Below are 26,929 nucleotides of genomic sequence, written 5' to 3' on the forward strand. Positions count from 1 at the left end.
TCTCTTCTTAAAAACCTCCAGTGTTTCACAACTTCTGGAAGCAGGTTGTTCCACTGGTTAATTGTTCTCACTGTCAGGAAGTTTCTCCTTAGTTCTAGGTTGCTTCTCTCCTTGTTTAGTTTCCATCCGTTGCTTCTTGTCCTGCCTTCGGGCGCTTTGGAGAATAGCTTGACTCCCTCTTCTTTGGGGCAGCCCCTGAGATATTTATCCTATTGCCTTGTCTTACACTGAATGCTATCACATATACTTTTAGGAAATGGGGATATATGGGACAATACAATTTGGTGCCTTTCAGATTTGTTAGTATGCATTTTGTAATTAGGTGGGCATTGCTAGCTGGGGAATAATGGGATCTGTACCTGAAAAACTGATATATCTTCTCCAAAAACTCATGCTTTGCCATTGGACAAATTAAAAATATAATCCATACATCACCTATAGTGAGCTGGTTAATTATTAAATGTGCAGGCTAGCTGGAACTGGCTTGCCATTATGGAGGCTGCGCTGGGACCTTGTTATGTGCTTCAATACTTCTATGACCTTAAGATCGAATTAGGATTGATCATTGAACCTTCTGAACTTAATTACATATGGTAGCCCAAATGTTGTATCATTAAAATTATATAACATATTGTCAGTCTTAACTGTCTTTACTTTTTTCCTGATTTGAGTTGAATAAAGTATGGAAAGCTTGCCACTGTTGGATCTTCCTTTTGTCTATATTTCTATTTGTTGTTTTTTAATTGTTCAGTAAAAAGTTGCAGCAGCTGTGCAATTAATGATGTTTTTCTGGAAGGTTGCTCAGCTGTGATGCTGTATACTAGATGATGGCATTTATTTAGTAGGTCATAATTAGAGTCAGAGTATATACCTCATTTAAGACAGCGAAGCTCACATAGAATGCTTCCATTCCAGCCCAATTTTTAACGCTGTGAATGTGTGAAGCAAGACACTGTGGGAGTAGATTCACATGTTATGCTGAGTAATAGTGTGGCTTGTTTTGGCTTTGGCTTACAGATATTGAATAACAATTATTAAAATTTAACACATGTGCCCCATCTCCCCCTAAAGTCCCTAGAAGAGTCTAGGCCCGTGGTGGCAAACCTATGGTACGTGTGACACAGGCGGCACATGGAGCCGTCCCTGTGGGCACGCACCCCATCACCTCAGAGGGAGGCGGGGCCAGGCTACTCCCCTCCGCCTTCACGTGTGCCTGCGCTCTCGCTGAGAGTCAGGGAGCAGTTCCTCACCTCCGCCCGGCTTGTTCCGCGGCCTCGTGGCAGCCGCATTGGGTTCGATGCGCAAGGAGGCAAACAGCCACATCTCACTGAAACCGAGGGGCCAGGAGGCTGTGGCTGCTGATGGACGGAGATGGCCCCCATGCGCTCGCTGTGTGCGGGGGGCCAATGGTGTAAGGCAGCAGCCATCCCAGCCCCCGCCTCGCCTTGCCTTGCCCTGCGGCAATGACGCCCCTGCCCTTCCCCCCTGCCTTGTCTCGCCTCACCCCGCAGGACGAGCCTCCTGCTCCCACCGTCCCACGCGCCAGACACCCCCTGGATCTCCCCCAATCCTGCCTGGCCCCCACAGGTGTCCCTCCCCACGAGCAACATGGTGGCCATGCCCACCCAGTCTGCCATAACACCACAGGCACGCCCACCCAATGTGCCCCCCCCCAAATGGGCCATGCCCACCTGGCACCCGTCGATCCATAAGTGGGTTTTGGGTTGCAGTTTGAGCACTCGGTCTTTAAAAGGTTCACCATCACTGGTCTAGGCCTTCCAGGGGTCAGCGGGCTGTTGTTTAGGGCAGGGCTTTTCAACCTTTCCACCCAGTGTACCATTTTTAGGATATGGCAACATTCGAGTACCACCAGTCACCTAGCAAGGTGTCCAGAACTTGATGACCCCCCCCCCAAAAGGAAAAAAGTGATGAAGTACAAGTAGTGGGCGCGGCTTCCGGATGACGCGTCTAGCCTGTGGGCCGGCAGTTTGACACCCCTGGCTGTGTGATTTTATAAAAAAGTGCTTGCTTTGTAGAACATGCTTAGACAAGGGTGAGTAGAAATGCAATGTGGTATGATTTAGTGGTGTGTAAACCCAGCTGTAGCTTTTCTTCATTCTTTTCTCCTCACACAACATAAAAATACCATAATGTTTGCTTATGTAGCAGTAATTACCATGGTGGTTGATAAACTGTAACTCGGTGCCTCTTGTATCTAGTCCTGTTCTTCTAAACTTCCTTACTAATCCTGAAAACGCTAGCAGGGCTGAACCTGCTTAATGCTTGGAGAGGAGACCTTCAGAAACTCCCAAGTCTGTGGGCTACAATATCAGAGAGTGGTGGTGGTCCACTTCTCTATTGTGGAGGCCGATCTGGCTGAAGAGAGGTTTATTTTTTGTTTATCCTGGTTTGATCTAGTGCCGGGGTCGGCAACCTTAAACACTCAAAAGAGCCACTTGGACCGTTTCTCACAGAAAACAAAACATTGGGAGCCGAAAAACCCTTTTGACATCGAAAATGAAGATAACACTCCATCTATCCTTTTTTACCTTTATGCTACGTATAAAAAAAACTATAGTGTGTTGCATTTATGAAATCAATGAACTGCTAGAAAGAAAACAAATTTTTATGCGGGGGGGGGGAAACCCATTTCTCCTTCATCCCAACAGGTGAAAACAATTTTAGTAGCTTATCTACCATCTTTAAATACAGCACAATTATCCCCATACCTCATCTCTTAATTTTTTTAAAAAATCAAAATATTTCATTAAACGTTTGTTACTAAAAGTCCAGTAAGAACAACATATATTCATATTTTCTCCCTCTCCCTCCTCTCTTTCTCTCTCTTCTCCCTCTCTATCTCTCTCTTTCCTCTCCCTCTCTCTTTCTTCTCCCTCTCCCTCTCTTTCCTCTCCCTCCCTCCCTCCCTCTCTCTCTCTCTCTCTCTCTCTCTCTCTCTCTCTCTCTCTCTCTCTCTCCCTCCCCCTCCCTCTCTCTGATCTTCGGCTCACCTGGCCAGCTGGCCTCACGCTATTCTCCAACAAGCTGACACACATTCTTATTGGGCTGGGTCTCTCCTGCCAGTGGTCTGCCAGTCCTCTTTCCCCACTAAGTAAGTAAAAAAAGTGTGTGTGTTTGTGAGAGAGAGAGAGAGAGAGAGCGCTGCTGCTTCCTGCTGCTTCCTGCTGAGACGCAGCAAGGCAGGGAGAGCCCGCCCAATAAGCTTGTCTGAGAACAGTGTGAGGCCAGGTGAGCAGAAGATCGGGGAGAGAGAGAGAGAGAGAGAGAAGGGAAGCGCAAGTGCCCCTCTCTGTCTCTGTCTCTGTCTCTTTCTCTGCAAATGGCGGAGGAGGACTGGGAGCCGCAGGAGAAGGCTGAAAGAGCCACATGTATCCCAGGGTCACGTGATCCCCTTTTACATGTATCCCAGGGTCACGTGATCCCCTTTCTGACAAGCAAAGCCAATGGGAAAAGCAAGATTCACTTTAACAACATTGTTACTAACTTAACGGCTGCAGTGATTCACTTAACAACTCTGGCAAGGAAGATTGCAGATCTTCAAGATTAGCCAGACCTGCACATATGTGATCACCATCTTCTGCACGCTTCCTTCCCAATTAGCTTGCAAGAAGCAGAGTTAATGCAGAACGCAGAAATAAAATTGTAAGTTATGATAGATTTACGATGTAAGGTCATGAGCATGCTAGCTGGAGAATTATGGGAATTATGGGACTTAAAGATGCCGATGTTGAGAAACACTCCTCTGGGGCCTTGCGTTCTTGTACACATCGAACGCAATAGGACAGCGCCAGCAACCCTGGGTTGAGAAGCTGTAGGTGCACTAAGCAAATTGCTTACTCTCTTGAAATCCTTTCCTCTTCAATCTCTCCATTCTGCAGTATTAAAAAAAAACCATCAATTTCTGTAGGCAATCTCCTCTTTGTCTCCCCTTTCATCCCCTCCGCACCCCTACAGAGCGAAGATTTCAAGAAAGTACAAGTAGTCCTCAAAGTTCCAGCTATCCCAGCACTCAGGTGATCATGATCCAGCCACTTGCCAACTGGCTCACATTTCTAATGGCTGCAACAGTCTATGTTTGCAATTTTCCTGCCAGCTTCCCACAAGCAAAATGAATGGGGAAACTGGCAGGTTGTAAATCACTCAGGTGAGTCTCCCGCACCTGGCAGCCATCACCCCATGCCCCACTGCACTCATGCCGGATACCTGCATACCCTTACAAACCCTCCCCCACCAGCCTGCCACTTGGAACTTGCAACTTCCTGATAGCGTCACCACTGACTGGTTGTTCAAAGCTGGCAGGAAGTGGTGAGAAAGTCCTCGCTTCACAACCTATAAACCTCACTTAACGATGACACCAGGGACTACTGAGATTGCCATTGTTAAGCAATGTGGTCATGTTATATTGCTACGCTCTACGACTGCATCACTCAGTAACAAGAGTTCACCCCATGCCTGAAGATGACTTCACCTAGCACACGGGTAGACAACCTTGGCTCTTTTATGACTCGTGGACTTCAACTCCCAGAATACCTGAGCCAGCATGGCTCAGCTTGGAGACCTCTCCCTTTTCCCTCAGCATGGCTGGCTCAGGAATTCTGGGAGTTGAAGTCCACGAGTCGTAAAAGAGCCAAGGTTGCCTACCCCTGGGCTAGGCCAACCTTGGCATCTCTATGATTCGTGGACTTCATCTCCCAGAATTCCTGAGCCAGCATGGCTCAGCTTGGAAACTTCTCCCTTTCCCCTCAGCGTGGCTGGCTCAGGAATTCTGGGAGTTGAAGTCCACGAGTCATAAAAGAGCCAAGGCTGCCTACCCCTGGGCTAGCCCAACTAGATAGCAGCTCTCAGCCAAGTCTGGCTAATCTTGAAGATAAATAGTCTAGGAACTGTTTGGTACATGAATGGAAGACGACCAGGAAAAGTTAGGCCTTTAGGCTAAACTAGGAAGTGAAACAAACCATATTGGAAGAAGACCGTGACAGAACACTTCTGTATAGGTAGTCCTTGACTTATGGCTGCAACTGAGCTCAGCATTTCTACTGCTAAGCAAGACAGTTGTTCAGTGAGTTTTGCCCCATTCTGCGATCTTCCTTGCCAGAGTTGTTAAGTGAATCACTGCAGCCGTTAAGTTAGTAACAAGGTTGTTAAAGTGAATCTGGCTTTCCCCATTGGCTTTGCTTGTCAGAAAGTTGTAAAAGGGGATCACGTGACCCTGGGATACTGCGACTGTCATAATTAGGAGTCCGTTGCCAAGCACCCACATTCTGAAAAAGCGATTGTGGGGATGCTGCAATGCTCATTAAATGTGAAAAAGTGGTCACAAGTCACTTCTGCAGTGTCGTTTTAACCTCAAGATAGTCAGTAAGCAAATGGTTGTAAGTCAAGGACTACTTGCATTGTTACCCAGAAAGCTGCTGAGTATTAGATGCAGGCAAAATGTTTTGAATTTGAAATATTTAAAACTTGAAATGCCTTCTTTCCAGTTAGAAATTGCTTTTCCGGGTTCACAATTTAAGACAAAATTGGCTGTTATCACTGTGATGACCTATGACTTATATACAAGCAGAATAATATTTATAATGTATCGCAGTCCATCACATTTCTATAGAAAAGGGTTGTCCAGGGCAGCATTTTGTTGGAGATGTAATAAGGACAACGTCAATGGAGATTCTCGGTCATCCAAGTCATGGTGGCCCTCATAGGTGCTTTTTCAAAAGGCAATTGGACTGCCTTTCTTAGTTTTTCCTTGAACTGAAGAAGCTTCTTGGCTGAGAAGCAAAATGTCTTCAAGGAAAAACAAAGTAAGTCCAGTTGCCTTTTGAAAAAGCATCTTTGGGACAATAAGGACAATGCTTCTTTAGAGCACATATTTATACAGTAACTTATAGTTACTGAGTTTTGGAGAAAGTAGTGGGCTATGTAAATGTGACAAAAGCTACAGTTCTCAGAGGGTAATCTCTTGAATTATATACCAAGCACATAGAATTTAACAACTGGACAACCTAAATGGATTCTCCATGCCCTTATTACCGGTATAGCTGAAAGACAAATATTGCCACATTGAAAAAATAAAAGTGCGGCCCCAGTGGATTGAAGACCTGATTACACTTGCTACCTATGAGCGGATTGCGTCTCGATGTAGATTTTGTATGGATAAAATATAAGGAAATATCATTTATCATTTATACAGAGTACAGTAGGTTAAAAAAAGCATGATAGTGATATAAGTGCACTATATCCTTGTGTATGTTTAAAATGTGTTTATTAGATAGTTATACGTACAATTGTTTAACCATATATACTCTAGATCTTTTTGTTGTATTTTTCATTTATTTTTAAATCATTTATGTATTTTTTCATAATGTATATGTATTTTTGTATATTGTTTGTTTTGCTTTTTCTCTAACTTTAAAAGGGATGCAAAACTGATGCGCGCACGCGCGCATACACACACACACACCTTGAATCTTAACAAATCCATCCAGTGCTGTGTATATGTGTATAGAAGATCTTTCCCACTGCTCCTTTTTTGAACTGGTATAACTACAAAAAATGTCAGTCATTCAATGCAGCATGCTCTCCCCCAAATATGTTTTTTGTGTTTGTGTGTGTCCATCCGTCCGTCCGTCCATCCATCCATCCATCCATCCATCCATCCATCCATCCATCTATCTATCTATCTATCTATCTATCTATCTATCTATCTATCTATCTATCTATTGATAAATATTAGCAGCTGCCTCTTCCAAATAAAGGTGAAAGCAGCAGTTTTTCCAGTGGTTTTTTTAATTATTAGCTTTGGGCTCTGTCTGCTCACTCCCCTATGATGCCTTCTTTTCTAAAAAGAAAGTGAAAACATCAGACTTTTCTGCAAAAGAAGGCAACCAATGTTTTTCTTTTCCTGTAACTTTTAGATGAGATGTTCAGCATTGTGTGATCATCTGATAATTCCTAGAAGAGGAAGAATTTGCTGCACGTGGAGGAAATTTCCTGCTGTTAAAAAAAGTAAGTCAACCCCCTCTCCCCATCACCAATTTGATTTCCCTTCCCTACAAATAGCCATTGAGATATGCCAAACAAGTTATTCAGTTTCCAGTTTTGAAAAACGGAGAATGGTATGTATGCACCCCATTTAGTTTAGGTATTGGTAGATTTACTTTTTCATTCACTTCCCTAAAGCAGGGATGTGCCTCGCCCTTCCTTTTGTGGTCCAGGGTGGTTGGGGCCAAAAGTTGAGAACCTGTTTGGATTTGGGGGGGGATTTAAGAGGCACTGTAACTTTTAGAAATGCTGAAAGCATCCATTCACGTTGAAACTCCATCTTAAGACAATCTCCTTTAAATATGTAAGTTGCAATCCATGGCATTCCCATAGAAGAGAATATGTAGAGTTCAGTTGTGAAGTCCTTGGTGCTCTCTGAGTTTGATAGTTTGCAGGTGTTTCATTACCCAACTACAGTTGCAAGAAAAAGTATGTGAACCCTTTGGGATTACGTGGAGTTTTGCATGAATTGGCCATAAAATGCGCTCTAAATGTCATGTAGGTCACAATAATAGAAAAACACAGTCTGCTTAAAATAATACTACACAAACATTAGCTGTTGTCATGTTTTAATTGAACATAAGATGGAAACATTCACAGTGCAGGGTGGAAAAAGTATGTGAACCTTTGGACTTAATAACTGGTTGACCCTCCTTTGGCAGCAATAACCTCAACCAAACATTTCCTGTAGTTGCAGATCAGACCTGCACAACGATCTGGAGTAATTTTGGACCACTCCTCTTCACAAAACTGTTTCAGTGTAGCAATATTCTTGGGATGTCTGGTGTGAATCGCTCTCTTAAGGTCATGCCACAGCATTTCAATTGGTTTGAGGTCAGGACTCTGACTGGGCCACTCCAGAAGGCGTATTCTGTTCTGTTGAAGCCACTGTTTTGTTGAATTACTTGTATGCTTTGGGTCATTGTCCTGTTGCATCACCCATCCTCTGCGGAGCTTCAGTTGGCGGACAGATGGTCATACGTTTTCCTGCAAAATGTCCTGATAAACTCTGGAATTCATTTTCCCATCAATGACAACAATCCGTCCAGGCCCTGAGGCAGCAAAGCAGCCCCAAACCATGATGCTCCCTCCATGTTTTACAGTGGGGATGAGGTTTTGATGTTGGTGTGCTGTGCCTTTTTTTCTCCACACATAGTGTTGTGTGTTTTTCCCAAACAACTCAATTTTGGTTTCATCTGTTCACAGTATATTTTGCCAGTAGTGCTGTGGAACATCCAGGTGCTCTTTTGCAAACTTCAAACGTGCTGCAATATTTTTTTTGGACAGCAATGGCTTCCTCCGTGGTGTCCTCCCATGTACTCCATTCTTGTTTAATGTTTTCCTTATTGTAGATGTGTCAACAAAAATGTTAGCATGTGCCAGAGATTTCTGTAGGTCTTTAGCTGACACTCTAGGATTCTTCTTTACCTCATTAAGCATTATGCACTGTGCTCTTGCAGTCAATTTTACAGGACGACCACGCCTAGGGAGAGTAGCAACAGTGCTAACCTTTCTCCATTTGTAGACAGTCTGTCTTACCGTGGACACATGAACATCACGGCTTTTGGAGATACTTTTGTAACCCTTTCCAGCTTCATGCAAGTCAACAATTCTTGATCGTAGGTCTTCTGCAAGTCAACAATTCTTGATCGTAGGTCTTCTGAGAGCTCTTTTCTGCGGGGCATGGTTCACATCAGACAGTGCTTCTTGAGACCAGTAAACCCAAAACAGGTGTGTGTTTTTAAAGGGCAGGACGGCTGTCAGCAACACATCCAATATCATCACACTGATTGGAGTCAGGTTTGGCTCACTCCTGGCTCCAATTAGCTCTTGGAGAAGTCATTAGGCTAGGGCACGGGTCGGCAACCCGCGGCTCCGGAGCCGCATGCGGCTCTTTGAGCCGTCTCCTGCGGCTCCCAGTCGCCCGGTGTGCGCGCACCTCTCCGAACAGGAGGAGGTGCGCGTGCACCACTCCAAACGGGAGGAGGTGCGCGCGCACCACTCCAAAGGTTTGGAGAGCTGCGCGCGCACCTCTCGCACCTCCGCCGGAACACCCGTGTCGAGACCTGCTGGTGTTCGGGCGGAGGTGCGGTTTGGAGACCTGCTAGTGCCGGTTTAGAAAGCTGCCGCGGCCCGCAGCAGCTTTTTAAACTGGCACCAGCAGGTCTCCAAATCGCTGTTCGGGCGGAGCTGCGCGCGCACCTCTCTTTGGAGAGGTGCGCGCGCAGCTCCGCCCGAACACCCGTGTCGAGACCTGCTGGTGTTCGGGCGGAGGTCGGGCGGCAGTTTGGAGGTCCCGGGGGTGGCTCCAGCGACGCCAGGGCTAAAGGCGGTGCCGCAACCCAGCGCCCGTCACCACGGAGACCCGTCGCCGCTGGCGTGCAGGTGCGTCCACATTAAAAAAAGTGGAACCGCGCGCGTGTATGCACGCGCGTGCATGCGCAAAAAACCGTTTTGCGCATGCGCAAAACATTTTGTTTTATGCGCATGCGCGTGCATTGATGCACGCGCGCGGCTCCCACTTTTTTTTATGTGTGATGGAACCGGTTCCCAGTGGCTCTTTTGTTTTTTCAGGTTGCCGACCCCTGGGCTAGGGGTTCACATACATTTTCCGCCCTGCACTGTGAATGTTTCCATCTTATGTTCAATTAAAACATGACCACAGCTAATGTTTGTGTAGTATTATTTTAAGCAGACTGTGTTTTTCTATTGTTGTGACTTACATGACGTTTAGAGCACATTTTATGGCCAATTCATGCAAAACTCCACATAATCCCAAAGGGTTCACATACTTTTTCTTGCAACTGTAGGTTCCATCATCAGTGTGAGGAAATGTAGGGTCTGATCCCTGTTTATATACAGTACCAGTGTTGGTTGGTGGGGATGTGGTTTTCTTCTTGGTAGTTCCTTGATTAGGATATTGATTTCTGCCTGATTGTTTGTCTAGCGTTAATCTCTGTTTATCTGGGTGTACACTGCTGGGGAAGATCTGTTCTGTTCTTTTTGTTTTCATTTTAGGGGGATGGTTGTCTTTTTTTTAGTTGTGTGTAAATATGGTTTATGGGACTGTTGATGGCTAATTTGTCTGGCTATTATGTTTTCAGGAATTCCCTTGCATTTTTGGATTTGGGTTGGTCAGTTACCTGTTAATACTATAGATGAGTCTGTCCACATGTTGTGAGATTAATTTCTTTATTGTGTCTTCTGACTCCTAAATGGCAGGCTCCTGACTCTGCTAATCTGCCTAGCTCATCCCATACAGTATACCTACTGTTTGTTACAATCTTTGCACTCTATATTGTAGATAACTCCTGTTTTTTCTTCTTGGGCTACTGCGTCTTTCGGTTAAGAAGCTTGGGAGAGCTTTGTGTATTCCCATGATGTGTGGTTGTAATGGTGGTTTTGAGACTTTTGGATGTAGTGTTGTCCTTTCTGTCGCTTACGCTGGTTGTGCTATAGTGGTTTGAGTGGACCTTTTGATAAAGTTGAGCGGGTACCCATTGTGTTGGAGGATGTATAATAGGCAGTCTGTTTGCTTTTTCTGGTGCTTTAAGTTGCTGTGTTGTGTTGGCACTTGTCTGAATGACGCTGCTGGGGAAGATCTTTCTCTGTTCTTGTGGGAGATTGGGTTGTTACTTCGGTAATGGAGCATTTGGTTAGTGTGGGTTGCTTTTCAATAGATTAGCATTTTTAATTTGCTGTCATTCCCTCTGCTCTTGAGGATAGCCAGGAAGGGTTGTGTGTTGTTATCATCTTCCCTTGTAAATTTCATTCCTTTCAAGATGATTCGTGTGCCTTCTCTCTAGTAGTTGTTTCATTTTTATTACGACAAGAGGTGTTGTCGACATGCTTCTGGTTGTGCGTGTGGGAGTGCTAGACGCCACTTATGGTTTCTGCTAGCAGAACTGAGCATGGTAATCCCATGAGTATTAGATTTGATTTGTTCATGTATTTGTCTAACAAACTACAAGTTGGTAGTAAGGCAGAAAGAGGTTCATGAGGTCCATGCTTCTGGGCATCTTATTTGGCCAGGTCAGGTATATTACCTTAGGGAGCACCTGCGGCCGGCATCAACTTCCCTCCGCCCAGTGCGCTCCCACAGAGAGGGCCTCCTCAGGGTGCCGCCGTTCGGAGAATGCCGTCTGGTGACCCCCAGGGGGAGGGCGTTCTCTGTGGGTGCGCCTGACCTGTGGAACCGTTTACCGGTTGAGCTCCGGATGGCTCCCGACCTTCGCTCCTTCCGACGCGACCTAAAAACCTATTTGTTTGAACAAGCCGGCCTGGTCTGATGGGTTTTGTTTTAATTATTGTTTTAATGTAATTTATTTTCTGCATTTGGGCACTAGGGTTTAATTTGTTTTTAATTTCTGTATTTTGGGTATTTTGGTATTTATGTCCCTGTTCACCGCCCTGAGTCCTTCGGGAGAAGGGCGGTATACAAATAAAATAAGATAAATAAATAAAATAAATTGTCTATCTCAGGGCTTTTCAACCTTTTCACCCATCGTACCACTTTTAGGATATGGCAACATCCGAGTACCGCCAGTCGCCTAGCAAGGTGTCCAAAACTGGATGACCCCCCCAAAAAAAGGAAAAAAGTGATGAAGTACAGGTAGTCCTCGACTTACAAGAGTTTGCTTAGCGACTGTTCGAAGCTACAATGGCACTGTGCGTGTGGAAAACCAGATTAATAAACGTGCTGTTCCTATTCATGGAGGAAAATTGCCTCTTTCCCTGAACACAACAACAATGTTGTGCTGGTCTGCTTTTATATTCAGTGGGAAAGAGTAACGGAGGCAGTGACTTTAGGGATGAACCCCCTATTAAGTTTTAAACTTGATCCTATTTCATAATTAGTCCTCCTTGAGGAGCTTGTTAAGGGGTTTTACCTTTCGGCACGAGACAAGGGATCTCTGAGAGGCACATGCTCTTCCTTGCTTTTATGGGCTTTCACTGAGAAAAGTTTCACCCCTTGAGGTTTTCCTCTCAATTTCTAGAGTTCAGTCTGATAACTGATGTTAAGCGCATGCAGATTCTGAACCGGAAATGCTGTGAAAGGCCCAGTCTTTGACTTGAGCAGCAGCATCTCCTCCTCTGTTCCAATTGAAGGGTGGTGGGACCTCACTTACAAGTTCCATCGTATGCAATATTCAGAAAAAACAAAGGTGCAGAGGACCACGTGGTGGAGAATAGGATGCACAGTGAGCAATAATAGCATGAGCACCTGTAACCCCCTCCTTCTCTTCTCCATTGTCAGGAATGGAAATCCTCAATCCTGCATTCATTTTTGCACTAATAAGAATTTATTTATAGATACATACCATCTGTAGCGAAAGCTGGACCGTAAGAAAGGCTGAGCGCCAAAGAACAGAGGCCTTTGGACTGTGGTGCTGGAGAAGACTCCTGCGCGTCCCTTGGACTGCAAGACCATCAAACCGGTCAGTCCTAGAGGAGATCGACCCTGACTGCTCTTTAGAAGGCCAGATCCTGAAGCTGAAACTCAAATCCTTTGGCCACCTAATAAGAAGGAAGGACTCACTGGAGAAGAGCCTAATGCTGGGAAAGGTTGAGGGCAAGAGAAGAAGGGGACGACAGAGAAGGAGGTGGCTGGATGGAGTCACTGAAGCAGTAGGCATGAGCTTAAATGGACTCCAGAAGAGGGTAGAGGACAGGAAGGCCTGGAGGAACGTTGTCGCTCGGACACGACTTTGCAGCTAACAACAGCAACCATCTATAGCAGGCGTGGGGCAATTAATTTCCCCAAGGGGCCACCCGAGAAGCTGGGACCGCTGTGGAGGCCTGCACCAATAGGGCTGCGAAAGTGCATAGTTTGGCAGGCAGACACGTACATGCATAAATTAAATTTTAAAAAGTCGCCTTCAAAATAAAAAGCAATTATTGGCAAGCCAGACTGGGACACCGATGTGGCCTAGAACGCCCAGCTCTGATCTACAGGCTGCCCAATTTCCAAGGACTCCAGGCAATTTAACCATTTTAACAGTAAGGGGGGGGGAAAGTCAGAAAACGAAAACATAAAGCAACCCAAAGGCAAGTTTATAAGACAGACAGACAGACAAAAAAACCAATCCAACCCAAGAGATTGAAAAGGAGACACGGAGTGAGCTCTACGCAACAGCAGCGGTGAAGAGAAGCCTCTTTTATCAGGGCAAGCCTGGAAATGACCACACCAGTTTTCCTCCTTTTTGTAGGCACAAAGAAATTGGGGGATGGGAGGTGGTTATAGCTGCAGGGTATCCACGCCTAATGTTGGGAGAAATGCCATTATTCTAATTCCGCCAGACAGGATCCTTTTATTGCATTAGGAGAGTTTCCGGATTATGCTAACGTATTCAGGGCAACAAATAATGCAAGAGCAGATGCACTAAAATAGCACACTTTTTTGGCGGGGGGTGGGGGTTGGGTGGGGGTGGGGGTGCCTGATAATGATACCCTAATTCCTTTGCAGTCTCTCCTACCTCTGAGACAAAGGCAATAGATTTCTGTCCCCAGAGGTCAGATCTTGCAGAGGCCCTACAGTTGAACAATTTAATTTATTTATTTATTTTATTTTAATTCCATTTATATCCCGCCCTTCTCCGAAGACTCAGGGCGGCTTACAAGCTTAGCAGTAGCCTTCATTCTATGTATATGCCAGCTTATTAGGGCTTTCACACACACCCCAGCGGCATTATTACAAAGTCAGCTTAATTGCCCCCAACAATCTGGGTCCTCAATAAGGCTTGCCTAGAAATCCCGCAAGATTTCTCTGTTCTGTGTCCTGTCTTTTGGTAAAACTTCATTCCTTGGAGATTTCTGGGTGGAAATCTGACCTAACTTTCAATGTGTTTCCTGGGGGAATAGAGAATCAATAAGATTCCAGGGTAGAAATTTCCTTTGTGTTAGTCATCCTGAAGTCAGGGCCAACTGGCAGGTTAGGAGCCCAGTGCAAAGCCTATCTAATACGTAATAAAGTGTTAATTAGCTGCAGCGTAGATCTTAATAATAGCAATAGTCCTACTACTACTACTACTGCTATTACTACTACTACTACTACTACTACTACTATAATTAAAGCCGTTAATACATGGGCAGTCCCAGTGATATGCTACCTAGCTGGAATTATTAATTGGACTTTGGTTGAACTGGAAAAACCTAGACTGGAAAACGCGTAAACCTTTGAATACGCACCACGCTGTACATCCACATATACAGGTTGTATCTGCCAAGTCACATCGACAGGTTGTACCTGCCAAGAAAAATAGAGGGGAGAGGGCTATTGCAAATCCACCATACTGTAGAAGAAGAAAAACAAAGTTTAAACGACTATGTGAATCAAAGTACAGAAAAATTGCTGCAGGCTGTGAAAACCGAGAGCATTATAAAAATAATAGAAACAAAAGGCAGAATATAAGGAAAAACGGCTGGATGATGGATTAAATAGATGGAGAACCAAAGCTTTGCATGGACAGCATTTGAAAAACATTGAAGGAAAATGCGACAACAACTTGACATGGGCATGGCTTAAGATGGGAACCATCAAGAAGGAAACGGAAGGCTTAATACTGGCTGCTCAAGGACAAGCACTACAAACTAATGCCATGAAAGCGAAGATACAAAAATCCACTGACAATCCAAATTGCCGACGTTGCAACGACAAAGTTGAAACTGTTTCACATTTAATATGTGAGTGTAGCAAAATCGCACAAACTGATTACAAAGCGAGACATGACCGAGTTGCTAAACTAATCCACTGGGCATTGTGTAAAAAAGACGACTTTCCTGTGTCCGAAAAGTCGTGGGAACATAGAGTGGAAAAAGTTGTCGCGAATGAGAGGGTGAAGATCTCGTGGGACTTCCGAATACAGACAGATCGCCATTTGGAACACAACACGCCAGATATCGCAGTTGTAGAGAACTGAAGCGGATAGCTGATTGATATTGCTGTACCAGGAGATGCCAGAGTTGAAGAAAAAGAACTGAAAAAAATTACGAAATACCGCGACCTGGCCATCGAAACTGCGCGATTACGGATGAAACGCGTAACAGGGATGCCCATTGTCATCGGGCACTGGGAACGATGTCCAAAAACTTTGCAAAACACATCAAGAAACTGCAGCTTCCTGCAATAACTCCAGCAAAGCTACAAAAAACTGCGCTACTCGGAACATCTTACATTTTAAGGAAATACCTGGTTGATACCTAGGATGCTGGCAGCAACCCGTGTCAACCATCAGCGCCAGTCAATTTGAATGTTCAGTTGACTGAGGTTCATGTTTAATGAATAAAAGATAATAATAATAATAATTAATAATGATAATAATAGAGTTGGAAGAGACCTTGGAGGGAGGAAACGCTGTACCATTTCAGACAAATGCCTGTCTAGTCTCTTCTTAAAAACTTCCAGTATTGGAGCATTCACCACTTCTGGAGGCAGGCTGTTCCACTGGTGAATTGTTCTCACTGTCAGGAAATTTCTCCTTAATTCTAGGTTGCTTCTCCTTGATTTAGTTTCCATCTGTTGCTTCTTGTCCAGCCTTCAGGTGCTTTGGAGAATAGCTTGACTCCCTCTTTTTTGGGGCAGCCCCTGAGATATTGGAAGGCTGCTATCATGTCCCCCTCGTCCTTCTCTTCACTAAACTAGACATAACCAATTCCAGCAACCGTTCTTTGTATGTTTTAGCCTCCAGTCCACTGATCATCTTTTTTGCTCTTCTCTGTACTCTTTCTAGAGTCTCCACATCTTTTTTACATCATGGTGACCAAAGCTGGATGCAGCACTCCAAGTGTGGCCTTGCCAAGGCCTTGTAAAGCGGTATTAACACCTCATGTGATCTTGATTCTATCCCTCTGTTAATGCAGCCTTGGACTGTTGGCTATTTTGGCAGGCGGCAGCACACGGCTGGCTCCTATTTAATTGATTCTCCTTACACTCCTTCATGTTGCTCCACACCTGATGCATTGTGAGATAAACAAATGTTTAAACTCAAAGGTTGCATATCTAGCTACAGAATCATATCCAGTCACCCAAAACTATAATAATAATAATAATAATAATAATAATAATAATAATAATAATAATAATAATAATAATAATAATAACAACAACATGGGGGAACCTGGGGGAGTGCTTGTGAGTGTTTTTGCAGTTCAGCTTGGGAGAGACCCCATGCCAAGAGACTCCGTGGATGTTATCTCATATTTCATTTGGAGCCCTTGCTGTTGCAGATGTTTGCAGACGCGAGGTTTGGCTGGCTCCGGTAAGTTGTTGTTCAGCAGGACTAGAACTCACAGTTGCCTGGTTTAATAATAATGATGATGATGATGAAGAAGAAGAAGAAGAAGGAGAAGAAGTAGTAGTAGTAGTAGTTGGAAGGGACCTTGGAGGTTATCTAGTCCAACCCCCTGCTCAGGCAGGAAACCCTATACCATTTCAGGCAAATGGCTGTCCAGTCTCTTCTTAAAAACTTCCAGTGTTGGAGCATTCACCACTTCTGGAGGCAGGTTGTTCCACTGGTTAATTGTTCTGACTGTCAGGAAGTTTCTCCTTAGTTCTAGGTTGCTTCTCTCCTTGACTAGTTTCCATCCATTGCTTCTTGTCCTGCCTTTGGGCGCTTTGGAGAACAGCTTGACTCCCTCTTCTTTGGGGCAGCCCCTGAGATATTGGAACACTGCTATCATGTCACCCCTCAACCTTCTCTTCGTTAAATTACACATACCCAATTCCAGCAATCGTTCCCTATATGTTTTAGCCTCCAGTCCCCCAATCATCTTTGTTGCTCTTCTCTGTACCCTTTCTAGAGTCTCCACATCTTTTTTACATCGTGGTGACCAAAACTGGATGCAGTATTCCAGGTGTGGCCTTACCAAGGCATTGTAAAGTGGTATTAATACTTCACTTGATCTTGATTCTATCCCTCTGTTAATGCAGCCTAGCATTGTGTTGGCTTTTTTGGCAGCTGCAGCACACGGCTGGCTCATATTGAAGTTATTGTCTACTAGGACTCTGAGATCCCTCCCACAGTTACTACTATTGAGCAAGGTACTCCCTATACTATACCTGTGCATTTGATTTTTCCTGCCTAAATGCAGAACCTTACTTTTTTCACAGTTGAATTTCATTTTGTTAGATAGCGCCCAGTGTTCGAGTCTGTCCAGATCCTCCTGTATTTTAAGCCTGTCTTCTGGAGTATTGGCTATTCCTACCAGCTTGGTGTCATCTGCAAATTTGATGAGTTCCCCATGAGTTCCGGATTACCTTAGGGAGCACCTGCTACCAGCATCAGTCTCCCATCGTCCTGTGCCCTCCTTAGGGTTCCGCCGGTTAGAGATTGCCGGCGGGTGATTCCCAGGGGGAGGGCGTTCTCTGTGAGTGCGCCCGCCCTTTGGAACGAACTGCCGATGGAGCTTCGGACTGCCCCCGACCTTCGCTCTTTTCGCTGGGACTTAAAAACCTGGTTGTTCGAATTGTCTGGCCTGGACTGAGGGATTTTAAATTTTAAAGTATTTAATTAAATTATATTAAATTAATTTTAAAATTTTAATTTTATTGTTATTAGGAATTGTGGGCCTGTACTAATTTAATTCCATTTTATTCTTTTTTGTACTGTTTTAATTGCCTTGTGAACCGCCCTGAGTCCTTCGGGAATAGGGCGGTATATAAATTCAACTAATAAATAAATAAATAATAACTCTATCCCTTCATCCAAATCGTTAATGAAGATGTTGAAGAGCACTGGCCCCAGAACAGAGCCCTGGAGCACCCCACTACACACTTCCTTCCATGTAGATGCAGTCGGTGGTGATGCTATCTAACCCACATTTTTCTATCTTATCAAGTAGTAGGTTGTGATCTACTTTATCAAATGCCTTACTGAAGTCCAAGTAAATTATATCTACAGCATTCCTCTGGTCCACTAGGTCAAAGAATGCAATAAGATTTGTCTGGCATGATCTGTTTTTGACAAACCCATGTTGACTTTCAGTGATGACTGTTTGCATCAAGGTGTTCGCTGATTTGTTGTTTGATTATCTTTTCCAGAATCTTTCCAGGTATTGAGGTCAGGCTGATAGGTCTGTAGTTTCCTGGATCTACTTTTTTCCCTTTTTTGAAGATCAGCTCTCTTCCAGTCCTCTGGTAGTTCCCCAGTGCTCCAGGATCTTTGAAAAATATAGTTCGGTGGTTCTGAGATCACGTCTGCCAGTTCCTTGAGAACTTTGGGGTGTAATCCATCTGGTCCTGGTGATTTGAACTCGTCTAGGCTGGACAGGTGTTCACTTACCATTTTCTTGCCTATCTTAACTTGCGTTTCTATTCTGTTTTTTATGGCACTGGTTTTGGTAGGTTGGACTGTTTTTTCCCTTTGTGTAAAGACAGATGCAAAAAACGAGTTAAATAGTTCTGCTTTCTCCCTATTGCTTGTCACCTTCTTGCCACTTTCCCCCACTAATGGACCAATCATTTCCTTAACTTTTTTCTTGTTTCTTATATGTTGAAAGAAGCATTTTTTGTTATTTTTGACTTTGGTCGCAAGCCTTAGTTCATTTTGAGCCTTAGCTTTCCTCACTTCATCTTTGCAGGCTCGGGCTATTTGCTGATATTCCGAATTAGTTATGTGCCCCTCTTTCCAATTCTTATACTTGTCCTTTTTATCTTTCAATTTATCAGAGAGTTCATTATGCAGCCATGCTGGTTTCTTTTGAGAGCTGTTAGTTTTCTTCTTTGTTGGTATTGTACTAGACTGGGCCTTTATTATCTCACTTTTCAAAATTTCCCAAGCTTCTTGAGTTGTTTTCCCCTTTAGGATTCTCATCCATGGAATTCTTCCCAAGGTCTCTCTAAGTTTATTGAAATTAGCTCTTTTAAAGTCCAAGACCCTAGTTTGGCTGTGTTCTATTGCTTGTGCTTCCAGAATGTTGAATTCCAATATTGCATGATCACAGGATTGAATTAAGTGGTTGTTTTTTCTTTTCTTAACATGCCGCCTTATTTTTATAAATAAGATGGTGAAAATAACTAATACTCCTTCCTCCTGTTTTCCCCACAACAACCCTGTGAGTTGGGCTGAGGGAGGCTGGCTCAAAGTCACCTGTCAGGATTTCATGCCTAAGAGGGGACTAGAACTCATTGTCTCCTGGTTTCTAGTCTGGTAGATACTTTAAATCAGGGGTGTCAAACTTGCAACGTCACGTGACGTGTCGTGACATATCGCGACTTTTCTCTCTCCATTGCCGGCAATGGGGTGGGTGCGGATTTGGCATGACGCATCCGGCCGAGAGGCTGGCAGTTTGACACCCCTGCTTTAAATGTTGCCTGAAATGTTCAAGCCTATCAGCTTAAATCATTAGAAGATTTAGAAAATGTTCCTTGCATCTTGGAACATTCAAGATGCATTAACTTCCTTAATTAATTATCCTTTCTTAAAAAAGAAAGGGAAAAGCAGTTGAACATCCTTGCCTTGCTTGAGTGGGACGCAAATGGATCTTTTTTTATTTGTCCACGGTCCACGAGTCCGGGGTATTTGAGGATCTGCCTTACTCCCACTGTATCTACTGGCCTCATTAGGCTGGACAGGACAGTCGTGGTCTGTGAACTGTCAATTAGGAATTGTCATCTAGCGGGACTCAGAAAGCATGCCTCTTCCATAGCTACGCCTGTCTTCTGGAACACCGTACCACTTAGATTTCCCTATTGTCCTGTGTGGGGGGGCCAGTAGAATAATGGAGCCTGTAGTGTTGGCGAATGGTGTTTTCACATGAGCTGTGGTGGTACACTGGATAGAATGCGGTATTGCAGGCTAATTCTGCCCACTGCCAGGAGTTCAATCCTGACCGGCCCAAGGTTGACTCAACCTTCCATTTTTCTGAGGTCGGTAAAATGAGGACCCAGATTGTTAAGGGCAATATGCTGACTCTGTAACGTAAAGCACTGTGAAGCGGGATATATACTTCTATTGCTACTGCTATTTATTTTCTGTTGGTTGGTTGGGAATGGTGTGTTTCAAGCAGAACTCTTGAAGCAGGCATTGTCTCAAAAGGACACTTTTATTAGGGGTCAGTGACAGTAAGGAAGTCAAGGCGAGATCAGGGGAAAATCCCGCTCAAACAGTATAGTTCAGCCAGCAATATTCCCCATCCCACCAAAGTCATCATCGTAATAATAAAGTTGGAGGGGACCTTGGAGGTCATCTAGTCCAACCCCCTGCTCAGGCAGGAAACCCTATACCATTTCAGACAAATGGCTGTCCAGTCTCTTCTTAAAAACTTCCTGTGTTGGAGCATTCACCGCTTCTGGAGGCAGGTAGTTCCACTGGTTAATTGTTCTAACTGTCTGGAAGTTTCTCCTTAGTTCTAGGTTGCTTCTCTCCATGATGAGTTTCCATCCGTTGCTTCTTGTCCTGCCTTCGGCTGCTTTGGAGAATAGCTTGACTCCCTCTTCTTTGGGGCAGCCCCTGAGATACTGGAACGCTGCTATCATGTCCTCCCTCGTCCTTCTCTTCATTAAACTAGACATTCCCAATTCCAACGCTGGCTCTTCGGCTTTGAAACGGAGATGAGCACCGGCCCCTAGAGTCGGAAATGACTAGCACGCATGTGCGGGGGAACCTTTACCTTTACCTGTGTGATCGCTATCAAGTCGGTTGGGGTTTTTTTGTGTGTTCTTTCATTTAGTGAGCTTGTAAAATGTAATAAAATTAAAGTAATGGTGCAAAGAGTTGACCGGTCGCCCAGAAAGCGATGCAAAATAGTATTATTAAGTGAACGACGCTACAGTTATAAAGAATTTTTTTTAAAAAATGGTGGAAACTTAACCAAATGTGGCATTTCCAAAAGGTTTCCACAATTTTGGCCACTGCTGTAGTCTGGATAATGAAATAATAATAATAATAATAATAATAATAATAATAATAATAATAATAATAATAATAATAATATGATGATGATGATGATGATGATGATGATGATGATGATGATGTGAGTTTCATCCTTTTGAATGGTGATGTGAAGGAATAACCTAATAACGGAGTTGGAAGGGACCTTGGAGGTCATCTAGTCCAACCCCCTGCTCAGGCAGGAAACCCTGTACCATTTCAGACAAATGGCTGTCCAGTCTCTTCTTAAAAACTTCCAGTGTTGGAGCATTCAAAGCTTCTGGAGGCAGGTAGCTCCACTGATTAATTGTTCTCAATGTCAGAAATTTCTCCTTCGTTCTAGGTCGCTTCTCGCCTTGATGAGTTTCCATCCGTTGCTTCCTTGTCCTGCCTTCGGGCGCTTTGGAGAATAGCTTGACACCCTCTTCTTTGGGGCAGCCCCTGAGATATTGGAAGGCTGCTATCATGTCCCCCCTCGTCCTTCTCTTCATTAAACTAGACGTACCCAATTCCAGCAATCATCTGCAAAAAAAACAAGCAAGCTCAGAGAGCACCAAGCCCCCCCCCCGCACTAAAACATTAAATATGAAAATAAACAGCGCTTAAATAAGTTAAAGAAAATGCAGTAGGGGAACGGTGCATCTTCCTCCTAGTCCACTAGTCCACTCCTCTATTGTGAAAGTCCCCTAGCCAGGCTAAAAAAAATGGTAGAGCCAGGTTTTTAGGCTCTTTTGGAAGATGGGGGGTGGTGGGGTGGGGTGGGTGGGGGATGTCGGCTCTCGAGGAGCGCGATGTTCCAGCAGTGGGAGCTGCAGCAGAAAAGGCCCTTGTCCTGGTCTCTGCCGTTCCGTGGCCAACGGGTCCGCAGCATGCTCCTTCTGCTGGCACGAGCGGGGCAAGCAATCCCATTTGGGCGGGGTGTGTGTGACACGATTCCCCCCAAAATATGTTTTGTTTTTTTCTAAAAGCATTCGTGGTTGCTCGGATGCTTTTCCTGCATCCCTTTTCCTTTCGCTAGGAGATCGTCCCATCTCTTTTGGTTTTAGAATTTGCTCTACAAGACAGGTGTTTTGACTCCGCCTCCCAAAATGGATTTGAGTGAAACAAAAGACCTATCCATCGATGGCAGAATTTTGCCTTGCTTTTACTTCTTCTTTTTTCTTTTCCTTTCACGGACTGTAACAAGCCAGCTCTTTTTTTTTTTTTTTTGTGGCGGTAAACTGAATTGGGCAAAGGGGTCCTAAAGAACAGGTTGGCTTAATTGCCACCGATGTTTGTTTTTTTTGCCTGTCTCTTCACCCAAAGCCTTTCTTCATGTGCGCTTTTTTTTTATTCCCGCTCTTAATTTGCATCCCGCCTTTCAAGAAATTAAGAAACAAGCTTCTTTTCAGCTTCAGGATCTTGTGTGTGGAAGAGTGTGGTTGACAGTTTTCGTTTCCTTCCAAGGGAGACAGGTGTCTTTTATAAGGACATGTGTCTCCTTGTTTTCCAAACAAACCCGTTTCAGTTGCTAAAATGGTTTTCTCTTCCTACGTCTTTATAAAAGCAGGGTGACCTACTTTGTTCCACTCTGTCCAATGCTGACGGAGCTCGTAGCTGCTGCCCAGAATAACATTGGTCTAGTTGAGATAGAGCAATAAACCGCACTTGGGTTGCTCATGATAATGCAAGCATGCGCCTTGCCTGACTCTTCTTGTTTGACCACTCCTGCTAGCTAGACAAGTTTGAGCTCCGAGTCCCTGGTTTGTTGCTTTTTTCAAACCAAAGTTAAAATGAGGGGGTCCTTGGTGCTCTCCCGAGCTGGGTGGTTTTCTTGCAGACGTTTCGTTATTCAAACTAAGTAACACGTTCAAATGCTGACGCAATGAAACGTCTGCAAGAAAACAACCCAGCTCGGGAGAGCACCAAGGACCTTTCATTTTTCAACCCCCCCCCCGAGCTACAAATATTTTCTTTTATTGGCCAACGCAGGCCTCTTCTTGATTTCTGATTCTGCCCGGTTAAGAAACCAACAAGTTCCTTCTTCAGACATAAAACAATACAATCGGCGCATTGATGTTTCCAAATCCGAACAGTGCGTGCATTCATTCACTTGAGGCACCAACTTCCAGACTGAGTTTGGGCAAGTTGGTGATAAAAACCAAACAGTTAGAAAAAGACAAGCTTAAACAGGATTGTAAAGAACAATTTAGAAAGAAAGAGAGAAGAGGATGGCGACACTCCCACGTATAAAAAATATTCAACAGGGACCCCAGCCATCCTACCCTGGCAGAAAAGAGGCAGTGGGGGTTTTTTTTGGCTCAATCCTGATATTGATGCTGAGAGGGGGGAAAAAAAACACGTTCTTTCATTACACACAAATTGGTCCATTGACTGTGCTTTAGTAGTTGGAATAGTTCTTTCTCCTGTTGCAAGTCATTAGGAGACCGTGCCTCATTGCTGCCCTAGCCCTTCGCTGCCGTTTCTGTTTTATGCAGAGCAGAGTTGCTACAGTTCAAATATCTTTTATATTTCATATATCTTTCATAATTTATTGCTATACATTCCGGCACGTTTTAATAATTCATGGTGCAAAAGCCAGTGTCTTTTGCTGCCCTCTGGTGTTGTTTGAAGTTGCTGGCTATTTAACTGGGAAATTAAAGCCTGTTCCGTGCCAAAATTGTCCTGTCTGGTGTGTGTCAGTGTCTGGTGTGGCTCTCTTCATGTGATTGCAAAGAGTCGACACTAACTTGAGCAGTTAATGAACATCCGAGGTCCTTTTTAACTTGGCCTGTGGCGTTTAAAGTCCAGAGTGCCTTTTCTTTTTCTTGTAAATCGGGGGTGGGGGTCTAACCTTGGCAACTTTCAGACCTGTGGACTTCTGGGAATTGAAGTCCACAGGTCTAAAGGTTGCACAGGTTGGACACCCTTGCTTTAAATTCTCCGCTTTTTTTTAATTTAAGCGATCTGGCTGTTTTAATGTTTTGTAATTTTTTTTATTATGTTTGTGAGCTGCTCAGAATCACTCGGCAGCGAGATAGGCAAAGCATATCCATTTAACAAATTAATTAATTAAAACAGTAGCTTGGGGTGAATCTTGAGTCAGTGACAGTAGCCAAAATTGTGGAAACCTTTTGGGAAAAGTATTTTTGAGGTTTGGCTAATAACACCACTTTTTTTTTTTGGAGTAGTACCATAAAATTATATATCAAAGGAAAGATAATTTAATCAAGAATGTAACGCAACAAGGTTTGTTCAATTATCCGTGCTGTATTCTATGAAAAGTTATATAGCCAAATAACCAGAAACAGGAAGCACAACTTGCTTAGGTGGATATCAGCTAGCTTCCCTTCATGTGGTTGTAGCCAATGAGCCAATGAGAGCCAATCAGGTGTCCTCTTGTTTTGGCAATGAGCCAATCAGATCGCGGTAGGATCCAGTGATCGATGTCATGTATTGAAGCCGAGAGGAGGACATTTGTCAGTGTGTTATGTGATCGCTATCAAGTCGGTTGAGGGTTTTTTTTTGTGTTCTTTCATCTAGTCAGTTTGTAAAACGTAATAAAATTAAAGTAATGGTGCAAAGAGTTGACTGGTCGCCCAGAAAGCGATGTAAAAATAGCATTATTAAGTGGACGAGGCTGCAGTTATAAAGAAATTCGTAGAAAAATGGGTGGATACGTAACCAAAGGTTGGCATTTCTACTTTACGCTTTTTCCCAAAAAGGGTTTCCACAATTTTGGCCACCTCTGTAGGCGTGTATGTTTATCTTAAAAGAGTCTCAAGTCACGTTCAGAAAGGTTAAAGCAGGAGTCTTCAAACTTGGCCCTTTTATGACTTGTGGACTTCAACTCCCCAAATTCCTTAGCCAGTGTGTCTAGCTGAGGAATTCTGGGAGTTGAAGTCCACAAGTCATAAAAGGGCCAAGTTTGAAGACCCCTGGGTTAAAGGAATGGATTGTTCACTAATTCGGAGCATCTGGGTGGCTGCCCAGCTCAAACAATGCAAACTCTGCGGGAGATATCAAAGCCAGTAAATCAGACTTCTCCCTCCCTCCCCCTTTCCAGCAAACAAAGATGAAACAAACAAAACGATTAGCTGGAAACGAGAGACTCTGATTTGTTATATGACACCAGATGGGAAGTCTGCTCATCCTGATCCACACCCCTAAGGAACGAACAAGCCAGGGCTTAACTGCCTTTCTAAAGGATTCTGCAGGGGGTTGGTCAGCTGTAAGTTTTTTTGAGGGAGGGGGGAAGAATACAGCAGGCACCAGCACAGGGAAAAGCTGCCCCCTGGGGGCCGTGGGGTGACATTGCTTCATGGAAGGCACCCGGGAGCCTGGCTTCCACCATAGAGCCCTTTTATCATCCCTTTCCGTCAATAAACCATGGCAGCTGTTAAAATACTGGGAGAAGGAGGGCTGCTGAAGTGTATGTATGTATGTATGTATGTATGTATGTATGTATTTATTTATTTATTTATTTATTTTAATTCCATTTATATCCCGCCCTTCTCAGAAGACTCAGGGCGGCTTACAAGCTTAGCAGTAGCCTTCATTCTATGTATATGCCTGCTTATTAGGGCTTTCACACACACCCCAAGCGGCATTTTTACAAAATCAGCTTATTGCCCCCAACAATCTGGGTCCTCATTTTACCTACCTCGGAAGGATGGAAGGCTGAGTCAACCTTGAGCCTGGTGGGACTCGAACCTGCACTAATTGCAGGCAGCTGGTGTTACTTAAGGAGGCGTTAGCCCACTGCTCCACCAATTTATACCACAAGTACCATTTAGAATGGAATAGAAGCTGGAAGGGACCCTGGAGGTCTTCTAGTCCAGCCCCCCTCTCTTAAGCAGGAGAACCTCTACCATCTCAGGCAAGGGACTGTCCAGCCTCTTTTTTAAAAACCCCAGTGACGGAGCGCCCACGATTTCTGGGGGCAAAAGCTGTTCCCTTTGTAAAGGCAGCCTAAAGAAAGGAGCAGAACTAACTACTGGTAATCCTCGACTTACAGAGTTTCGTTTAGTGACAATTCAGAGTTACAGCGGCACTGAAAAAAGCGACTTAATGGCCGTTTTTCACACTTAGCGGCTGTTGCAGTATCCCCATAGCCAGGTGATTGAAATTCGGACGCTTGGTACCTGAATCATATTTATGACGGATGCAGCGTCCCGGGGTCATGTGATCACCTTTTGTGACCGTCTTGCAAGCAAGGTCAGTGGGGGAAGCCGGATTCACTTAACAACCATGTTACCAACTTAGCAACTGCAGTAATTTGCTTAACTGTGGCAGAAAAGGTCGTAAAATGGCTGAAAATTCACCTAGCGAATGTTTCACTTAACAAAAAAAAATTGGGCTCAGTTTTGGTCATAAGTTGAGGACTATCTGTATTTCAAAGATTAAATAAATAAATAAATAAATAAATAAATAAATAAATAAATGAAGTTCCTTTTCTAACGAAAGCAACAAAACAATTTCAAAGATGTGTGAACAAATCTTCCTTCCTTCCTTCCTTCCTTCCTTCCTTCCTTCCTTCCTTCCTTCATGTCTCCTGTTTTTCCTCCCTCCCTCCCTCCTTCCTTCCTTCCTTCCTTCCTTCCTTCCTTCCTTCCTTCCTTCCCTCACTCAAGGCAGGGAATATATCTAATACTCCTTCCTCCTCTCTTTTCCCCCTAACAGCAACCCTGTGAGGTAGGTTGGGCTGAGACTGAGTGATTGGTTCAAGGTCATCCAGCTGGTTTTCATGCCTAAGTTGAGACAAGAACCCACCATTTCCTGCTAATTGACGCAGTCACCCAGCCGGCTTTCATGACTAAGGCAGGACTAGAACTAGAACTCACCGTCTCCTGGTTTCTAGGCCACTGCTTTCAACACAAGAAACAAACTGACAGCAGAAAATTACCTGCTGGTCTATTGAGTGTGCCTTTGAGGGTTTTTTTAAAAAAATTATTTTTAATGTTTGTCGGATGATGGACATGTGTTTATCCCCAGCGTGTTTAAACTCAGTTTGCTAATGACTG

The 26,929-nt window shown here is 44.2% G+C and overlaps 1 protein-coding gene across 10 annotated transcripts in view; it reads left to right on the forward strand.

The window, feature by feature from the left end:
• The window catches only part of KDM4B (lysine demethylase 4B), a 275,813-nt gene that overhangs the window by 11,598 nt on the left and 237,286 nt on the right, over positions 1-26,929 (forward strand). For 9 of the 10 annotated variants that reach the window (XR_014025553.1, XM_081320789.1, XM_081320792.1 and 6 more), the window contains exon 2: positions 6,933-7,023. The gene's annotated coding sequence lies outside the window, so the exon portion shown is untranslated. Of the gene's footprint in view, positions 1-1,953; positions 2,054-6,932; positions 7,024-26,929 lie in introns of those variants that run through there. The other variant, XM_081320791.1, reaches the window with a different exon arrangement.

The sequence above is a fragment of the Vipera berus genome, assembly GCF_964194415.1.
Source record: "Vipera berus genome assembly, chromosome: 1".
NCBI classification, from domain to species: domain Eukaryota; kingdom Metazoa; phylum Chordata; class Lepidosauria; order Squamata; family Viperidae; genus Vipera; species Vipera berus.